Source organism: Benincasa hispida, chromosome 6, assembly GCF_027475165.1.
Source record: "Benincasa hispida cultivar pf3 chromosome 6, pf3_genome.v1.1, whole genome shotgun sequence".
In the NCBI taxonomy this organism is placed as follows: domain Eukaryota; kingdom Viridiplantae; phylum Streptophyta; class Magnoliopsida; order Cucurbitales; family Cucurbitaceae; genus Benincasa; species Benincasa hispida.
In genome coordinates, this window is record NC_143483.1 from 30052344 (window position 1) to 30061809 (window position 9466).

The 9466-nt window shown below is 34.6% G+C and overlaps 1 long non-coding RNA gene across 2 annotated transcripts; it reads left to right on the plus strand.

Moving 5' to 3' along the window:
• The first annotated feature begins 1821 nt into the window (after positions 1–1821).
• Positions 1822–9261, plus strand: LOC150035586 (uncharacterized). 2 transcript variants are annotated; one of them, XR_016530038.1, is made up of 3 exons: positions 1844–2314; positions 7045–7247; positions 8945–9261. It is a non-coding gene; the product is annotated as an uncharacterized LOC150035586 (long non-coding RNA). The 2 variants fall into 2 exon arrangements; XR_016530037.1 differs by having other exon boundaries at positions 1822–2314; positions 7045–9261.
• Positions 9262–9466: the final 205 nt, after the last annotated feature.

Here is a 9466-nt window from a genome sequence, read left to right on the forward strand (position 1 = left end):
ATTGAGTTTTGGAAATTGTTTTGGGGCCAAGCCACGACTTTGGTAAGTTAAATTTGGGGACATTTGGTTTAATTTGGTTAATTGGATTTAGACCCCAAAGATGAGTTTAAAATTTTTGGATTTATTATTTTTGGACCAGGGGTACTAAATCAATATTTGTAATTTATGTTATAGGGTGGATTCAAAGTTTTCCAAAAGTTGTGAGAAGGTTAATTACTTGGATTAATTTGTGACCAAATTTGAGGTAAGTAATCTTACTACTGGAACTGCCCACGGGCCAGACACTAGATATATGCTAGCATGATGGATGAATATTATGACAGAACGATAGCATGATAGACGGATAGTATAGTATAACCGATGTATGTTCTTGTATGAGGATCTGAAAGATTTATTTGTGCACGTAGATACTTGAATGCTAACATGAGATGATACTTGATTCCATGAGGTTGTATTTGATATGAGGATATTGAGGCATATATGTATGTTGTAGAGTCATGATGTTGAGGTGTATATGTATGTTATAGAAACATGTTGTGATACTTGTGATGTTGAGACTGTGATAGTGTCCTTACTGATTAGTTAGATGTCCACTAGATGTTGTGTTTCCTTTGGGATTCACTAGAGATTGTGATTCCTTCGGGATTCACTAGAGATGGTGATTCCTTCGGGATTCACTAGAGATGGTGTTTCTTTCCAAGGCTTACTCTAATTATTCTATTCAAGATATTAACTTGTATTTGAGTCAATTTAATTCGGCTTTATTCTTTGATGTACTTTCCTTTAGTTATCATTTCTTGTATTTTTGAGTATTTTTATTTCACAATTCATGATTTTCCATACAATGGCTAGAAAAGAAATTATTGATCTCGTGAAGGACCAAATTCATGTTTTCTTCTCTAAAAAAATATAAGACATGTTTAAAACTCATGACTCTTCCTTTTTCTGGATTGCTAAGGAAAAGGAAACGTTGGATTTAAAACTCAACTCATTGGTAGTTGTGACAAGGTTGAGGGAGTATTATTCTTGGTTAGATGGTAAAGATACTTTAGAAGGTCTTTTCCAAGTATCTATCTTAACTAATCCATTTTTTGATGATAAAATCTTGACTAGGTTTAATAAAGAGATTAATATGGAGTTCTTAGATGGCAAATGGAATGAATATGGAAATATGCATTTGAAGATTGAATTCTGGTAAGAAAAAGCTTCATTTTCTTTCGAGCTTTATCTAATACTATGGAAGATGGATTTCAATTAAGAATCGCCCATTGATTTTTTTGGAAAAATTTTGTTTTTGAAGCATTCGGTCTTCACTTGGGAGGCTTGGTACAAATCTCATTAAAAAACTCTGGGACGTTTGGCCCCCAAGTTGGGTTGGGTGGGGTGGGTAAAAAAAACTCACCCACCGTTTGGTTAACCAATTATTAAAGAGGTTTATTACCTCGTTATTCACGCTAACTCACATTTCTTACCTCGTTATTTGCATCAACTCTCACAATTACTATTCTCCTATAATAATTACCAATTCAACTCAAGTCAACTCTGCACGCCAAACACCTGCTAAATGTATTAGAGTGTTCTTGCGGTTTTATTCTAGCCACAATAATTATTGAAGACCCTATCTTGAAAATGTGGACCCTTTGATCTCTAGCAACAACTTCCCTTACAATAAAAGAAGTTTTTGGGCAGACAACTTTTCAAATTCTGTGGATATTACCCGCATTGAAGAGACCATGTTTGATCAAGGTTTCTCGGACTTTTTTGAAGAGAAAGGTAATAATTTGAAAGTTAATCCATTGCCATTAACTCGGAGAGAGAAAATGACTCTTCAAGCAACATGCTCATTGAAAAGCTGGCAAATACAGATTTAAATCAGTCTCTTCAGCCAACTTTTGATTCTGAAAAGTCATTTAAGCCTTCTCGATCAATCAAAAGGATGTCATCTTAGGTCTTCTGTTGTTTCTTTAAAGGAAAATTCACACGCAACTGTAATTCTGGCAATTAGGCCGGTGCAATTGCTACCTACCTTTAATCAAGCATTATTAAACTACTTGTCTAAGCAAGATTTCTTGGAGGATAATTGCACTCGGGCTTTAATACCTCAAAGCATAAAACTCCTAAGAAAACACCATTCTTCATCTGTTACCGTTCGCATCAACTTTACAATACCTGATTCAAATATTTCTTTTGTTCAAGAAACCTTCACTCGGTTACAAGAATCTCTCAGAATTTAGATGATGACTCAAATTTCAGTCTGAGTAGTGAAGATTCTGACCAAGAAGAAGCATAGCTGGAGAGAAATTCACAACCCCTTGTAAGTGACTTACAAATGTCTCTCTCTAAAATGCCCTCTAAATTTTCATATTTAGTAGCAACTTGTGGTTTTCAACTACAAGAAATAACATCTCCTCGTGAGGTGTCTTGTTAATGAAGACCATCTCTTGGATTGCTAGGGGCCTCACTGAAACATCCAAAAGATGTCATCTTAGGAACTAGTATTGTTCTACAATGCATTGTTTCATTTGGAACTCAAATGAATTTTGTTGGATCTCTTTGGAAGCATTTGGTAAGCTATACGAGAGCTTTTATTCTGTTTACGGAAGGAAATATTACTTAGCTAGCTTCATATTAGTATGGGGATCTTGGCTTTCAAGTTTTAGGTGTGGGCAATAGGCATATGAGACAATATCCACAATATGAGACAATCCAAGTTTTAGGTTATCATTTAAACACGATCCACTTGTATGTCTCTACATACATGTTTAAGTTACAGAAAATAACCCTGGATCTTAGGTTATTGGTTTTTGTGGGTTAATGTAACTAAATGTTAAAAAAAATTACCTCTTATTTTAGTAGATAAATAAACAAATTTGTACAATATAATTACAAACTACAAGACCACGAGATTTAGGGCATCAATGCTGAAAAAGAAACCAGGGTTTCTAACTTATCTAATCCTGACAATCCTACTGGTGTGAGTACTGAGTTTGTAGATAGTATTCTTAACTCTGACAAAGATATTTCTATCCCTAGTAATAAAGATCGGGAGACTACTAATGTTGTCACTACTAAGTGGTTGATCATCCACTTGATGTTTTGTCTAATGTGATTACATTTGGAGTGTTGATTGAGGGGGATATTCCTCAAGACGAGTCTAGTCTTGGGAAGACTAAGTTATCCTCTAAGTGTGAGAATAAAAAGGAGAGTACTAATCCTGTTGAGTCTGTTGTTGTTGATTCTGACAAAATTGTGGAGAGAAGCTCTGAAGATTATGATCAAAAGCAGGAGAGTGGTGATGTATCCAAAGAGTTTACAAGCTAATGACATATCCAAAGATAAAGTTCCCATGATTCTGATTGGGAGGAAAATGAAGATGATCATGTTGATTCTAAGAGTTTACACATCAGTCCTCGAAGGCCTAAAGAGAATCATCTTGCCAAGCCTTTAGAAAAAGTCCTCAAAATCTATAACTACAGTGTCTCTAGATGGGATTTCTTTTCATTCTGAAGATAATGCAAGAATGTAGAATTTTGTGGTGAACAGAAGAATTGATATGGAAAGAGAGTTGTCTGAACAAGCTCAGGATTGTCTTGAAATTATGAAATTATTAGTGGAAATGATTTGGTGAGGTCTATTCTAAGCCTTGGAGCTTATTATCCCTACATGGCATGTGAGTTTTATGTGAATCTGATAGATCAATTTGGAAAGGTTGACAGTCCTTTACTTTTGCAAAGTCCATATGAGAGGTCACTGTTTCATGTTATCTGCTGCCTTAATAAATAAATATCTTGATCGGCATGTTCTTTCTGTGAAGATGTTATAGAACAGAGGCCTTCTATGTCTGAATTGGTGTTGGAATTAATTGGGGGAGTCAAAAGAGCTTGGCCTTTGAAGGGTCAACTACCTTATGCTAATTTGAGTGTGAAGTATGTTTTACTGCACAAGATTGACATTGAAAATTGGTACCCTTCCACGCATAAGTCTGCCCTGTCTACTAGTCTTGCCAGCCTCTTCTATTAGATTGGTACTGGTGTTGCATTCAACTACGGAGTGTTTGTGATCAATCAGGTCAAGCGTCACATAGGTTCTATGGCTACAAAGTTTCGTCTAATTTGTAGAATGCTCTTAACTCATAAACCAATACACTCTGCCATATCATTCAGCTACCATTTATATCAAGGAAAGCTTGTGCCTAACCTAGTTCACATTGAGATTCCTGCTGCAGATGATAGTCCAACTAGGGAGTTTCTTCAAGTTTCTTGTGGGAAGAGAATAATAAATGTGTTGGCTAATGAGTCTAGGGAACTTGGGTTTCTAATTAAAAGAACTACTGCTAGAAAAGATGAAGTTGATAATCTGTTAACCTTACTTCATGGGTCTAGTTTTGATTATGATAAGGGGACTAGCTCTGGTGCACAGGATGTTGATGATAAATGGTTTCTTTGTGTTTCATTTTTTTTTTTTTATGTTATTCTCTATTCTTTCTTAAGAATGTCAAAAGGGGGAGTATGGTTATGTGTTGATTTGGCTTCGTGGATGTTGTTTTGGAGGTTGTTCCTTTTCTTCCTTTTTGGTGTGTTGATAGACTTCTACTTTCTATTTCTTCATTGTACTTGACAGTGTTGTAGACATGTCAAATGATTTTTCTATTAGTTTATGTGGATTCTATTATATTTGCCATTGCTTAAAAAATATTGCCAAAGGGGGAGTTTATTACACTTTGAGTATTGGCAATATTTATTTAAGGGAGTCAAATATTATCTAAGTTTTCTCTGCATCCAACTTATTTGGTTAAGGGTTGCTTTCTGAAATTGCTGATCCTGTAAAATACTTTCCTCATGTGAAAAATCATGTCTGTAGTATTGTTGCAGATCTTATCCTTATCCGTGCTTGAGTATTTTTGGAAGTTGGAATGTGCTTCTTTATATCCGCTGTGTGTATTTAAAGACACTTAGTCTTTGGGTTAGGGCTAACCATTTTCATGAAGAGATTTGAAGTATCATGTATCTTGTGATATTTTCTAGTCATAAGTCTGTTAGTTGTCAATATTCGATGGTGAAGAAGATTATGTTGTTGTAAGATTGGAGACTTACTCCAGCTATTTGCATGCTTCATCAGTATACTTCTAGAGAAGAGATTCTCACTCTTAGGGAGAGCCTAAGAAAATTGAGTGAAGTGGTCTTTACTCGAAAGGGAAAGATAAAGTGCATGTGAGAGGGAGTCTCGTGGCTTAAGGGGAGCTTAAGTCTTGCCGAGAGGGAGTTTAAGTCTTAGAGGGAGCCTAAGACATTCTTCACGGATATCATTGCTTAGGGGGAGCCTAAGTATATGAGCGAGGTGGAGTCTTACATCTAGGGAGAGCCTAGGTATTTAGTTGAGTGATTAAGCTCTACAGTGGTCACTGCAATAGTGTTTTCATCGTAGATAAATACTATATTCTTATTGCTTATCATTTATATTAGTATCTTTCTTGGGCGCATTTCCCCCCAAACATAGCTGGTATTTACCGAACTGGGTTAACAATCTTGGTGTTACTTCTATATGTTCCTTTAGTATCGTTTAATGCTCCGTAGGATGCTGCAACATTGCTAATAATATTATTTATCTTGTAGTACATACTTCCATAATTTATTTTCAAACCTAAAGGGTATTGGGTTTTATGTCCTAAAAACTCGTAGTTTATAAAATGATAAACATTTTCTATAATCAATATACTTGTTATTGATTTCATAAATTGTACCAGGGTCTAAATCCAATAAACTAAGACCCATAACTATTTTATGAGTACTTGAACTTTATGTGGAGACATAAGAGTAGATTAGGTTCAAGTAAATAGTCAAAATAATCTATGGTACATGAATAAGATTGGGTACCTTATTCTGGTAACACCATTGGATTAGGCCTACTCTGTAGTTGTTACAAAGAATTGTAAAGTGTTATATACGATGTGATCTTAATTCATACATGTTATGACACGAGGAGTGGTGGTGTCCAATGCAATGAGTTTGCATAAGATCAAGACTAAGAAATAACTCACTCTTACTTTATAACGTTGTTTACTGTATAAGACTGACTATTTCACCTAGATGACCTAGGTAACTCGATCTTAATCTTGAGCTAACTATGAACTTCTGTTTATTCGAGATTGCCCTTAGATTTGCATAGTTGAGGGTTGGCTCAACAGCGCCGACTCAATAAGATTCCTATTTCAGGGGTAAGATCGGATAGATAGCTGGAGACAGGGTGCAAGACGGAGTTCACACCTACCCGATTTAGGGATAGGAGAAAGGTTTTTCTATCAAGTACTGAATCCAAGTCTTGAACAAGAGGCCCCACCCTCTCACTGGGCTGAGAGAGTTTGGTTTAGTGATTGGATCACAAACCAGTTGTTCATTAGAGGATCAATTGAGACTTGAGGAATAAGACGTAATCTCGAGGGTAAAACAGATATTTGACCCAGTCGTTATTACGAACAATCTTTGAAGGGTCAACTTGCTGATTATGGTTAAATCATGTGACATAATATATCGAGAGGGGAGTGCAACTATGGGCTTTAGTTGACTGACCCATTAGTTAACGAATGGGGATTAATTTGGTCTAATGAGTTTAGCCAATTAATCTCGGATCATTGGAGCCCATGATCTGTAGGTCCGCGGGTCCCCTACTAGCTCGTAACAGACTAGCTCTAGAATAGCGTGATAAGTTAATTTGAAAGGTTCAATTTAGAATTAAGGGAATTAGTAATTATATGAGATATAATTACATGTTGAATTTGAGAATTAAATGGAATAGGAGAATTTATATATATATTTAAATATGATTTAAATATATAAAGATGGATTTATGTTAAAATTAATTTAATATTTGATATTAAATTAATTAAGTTTTATTTAATAATTAATTTATTAAATTAATTAATTTTTTATTTTTAAATCAAAATAGATTTTATAAAATTATTTTTTGATTTTATGATAAAATTGAAAAAATAAAAAGATAAAACACTCAAAATGGAAAATGTTGATTTTCCATTATCCATCTCCTTAGAGAATTCGGGTTGAAGAAAGGGTTTTTCAACAAAATTGTAGCAGTGAGCATTTCTCCTTCATCCCTTGATCCAAGCTTGTTTTGAGTTCCACAACTCAATTTAGAGCACCAAGAGAATAGTGGGGAAGATCTTGAGGTGGTATGCAACAAGATTTGGAGAAGATAGCAGTTGGAGAAGGAGCTTTGAAGAAGTTCTACAAGAGGTATGTCTTGAAACTCACTTGTTTTTCTGAAAGAGCATGCTTTATATTTTGCCAAAATTAGTGAATTTTTGAGTGCTTAGATGATTCTTGTGTTTCCGTTGTTGCTGATACAATCCTACAAAGGGTGTATAGTATATGGATAAGGTTGGGTGTCTTATCTTGATGACACTATGGATACGATGCACTTTGTAATTAGTTAGAAATGATTTAATCCAAACTGTTTATGTGGAGACATGTGAGTGGAGGTATTCTATACAAAGAGTTTGTATAAGACCAAACCACGAAATATTTAATCTTTCCTTTTAAATCCGTTAAATGATGAGAAATATTTCATAGGATGATCATGTGCAACTCGATTTTAATCTTGTCTGTGAGGTTAGTTCTTTGATTTGCAAAGGTGAGGTGGCTTAAGTTGCCAACTCAATAAGTCTACCATTTTTGGGACTTGACTCAATAAGGAGCTGAGAATATAACTTCACAAGATGGTAGATGAGTAGTTCTCTTGAGTGGTGATTTCAAGTCTTGAATAAAGGACCCATCCTTTCACTGGCTTGAGAGGGACTTAGTTTATGGTTGGACTATAAACAAATTGTTCATTAGAGGAATTAGTGGTGCTTAAGGAAAAAAAGGTAATTATAGGAGTAAAACAAACACTTGACCCAATTGTAGTTACGAACAACTCGTGAATGATCGACTTGCTTATACTGATTATATCCATAGACACAACTTGTCCTACAGTGTGTAAAAGTTTAGCTATGGGTCTATAGTGGTTTCCCTGTAGTTAATGAATGAAGGTTGATTTAAAGAGTTTAATTAATTAATCTTGGATCATTAAAGCTTATAATCTGTAGGTCCATAAAGTCCCTTTGTTAGCTCATCATGGATTAACAAGGATCAAATATGATTGAAAATGTAATGACTAGAATTTAAGAGAGGGATATGAACGAACTGAAATCACATCTGAATGAGCGGGATCCTGAAAGCATGAAAGTATAATTTAGAGAGGCTTAAAAGAATTGAAAGTTACTACTTATATAAATAAGATGCACCTTTCCTTTTGGTGGCTCAATCGTGAAAACAACTTTTGCATTGAAAGAAACAATGCAAGAATTAGATTTAATTAAATAAAGATTTGAATCATATTCAAATGTATATTTCTCTCACTTTCTGTTGTGGAAATAGGATAACATATTCCTGAATTCAGTTATCTCTAAGTCCCTCTTGGAGTCTCTTACATATTTGAGCATGTAGTCATTTCATTTAAGACCCTATTAGATTAGTATGTTTCATTTGTCACCTCGAAAGGTCCAATTCTAGTTGAGTTTACTTTTAGCTGTTGTGCCGTTGATAAAAATATGGAAAAAAAAAAAAAAAGCAAATGAAACTTTTGAAGGATATTACTCCTTCCACTGAAAATAACATAATAAAAATAAAAAGTTCATGAGAAAGTGAGTAAGATTAGGCATCTTGATACACACTCTTTTCATAGATGGATATCGTTCACGTAATCCATGTGGGCAAGCTAAAACAAAGGTAGTTTATCTCGAGAGAGTTCTTCTTTTAGGAAAAAAAGTGAAAAACTAACATTGTCTTGAGAGAGTTCTCCTCCTTCCAATGGCATCATGGGGCTGCCTTATATGACAGCGGTGGTGCAACAATTCTAGCCCTTTATATTTTCGTTGTCTCTTCAAAATTAGGTTATCAAATCTTGGGGTATTGGAGACCGAGAGAGAGAGGTCAGAGCAGTACTCAAAGGGTCTTTGGAGCTGGAGATTATTGGAGAGCAATTGAAGATCAATTCTACATCATAGATGGGATTGGATCGTCATGTAATACTTTCCCTACTTCTCTTGTTTTTTTATTTTTCTTTGTATTTCTGAATTCTAATGATGATTTTGTCCATGGAATCCATTTTAGGCTGATTTTCATTGTTATAGGGTTAGATGTAGTTGTGGATTGTTTCTAAACTCTTTTTGTAGATCTTGATTTGTATTATCATTGATACTTTTTCGCATGACCGTTCTTAAAGTTTTTGGTTTCTTGATCTTCAATTAATTGATTTTATTATTGAAAATCTTACTTTAACAAGGAAATTTTAGATTAGATCATGCATGTTAGACTAATGTTTGAGTATACTAGCATAATAGGAGAACACTAGAGATTTGAGATTGGAGGATTTTAGAGCTTTACTTAATTGACTAGTCTTGTTCTGTATTTTT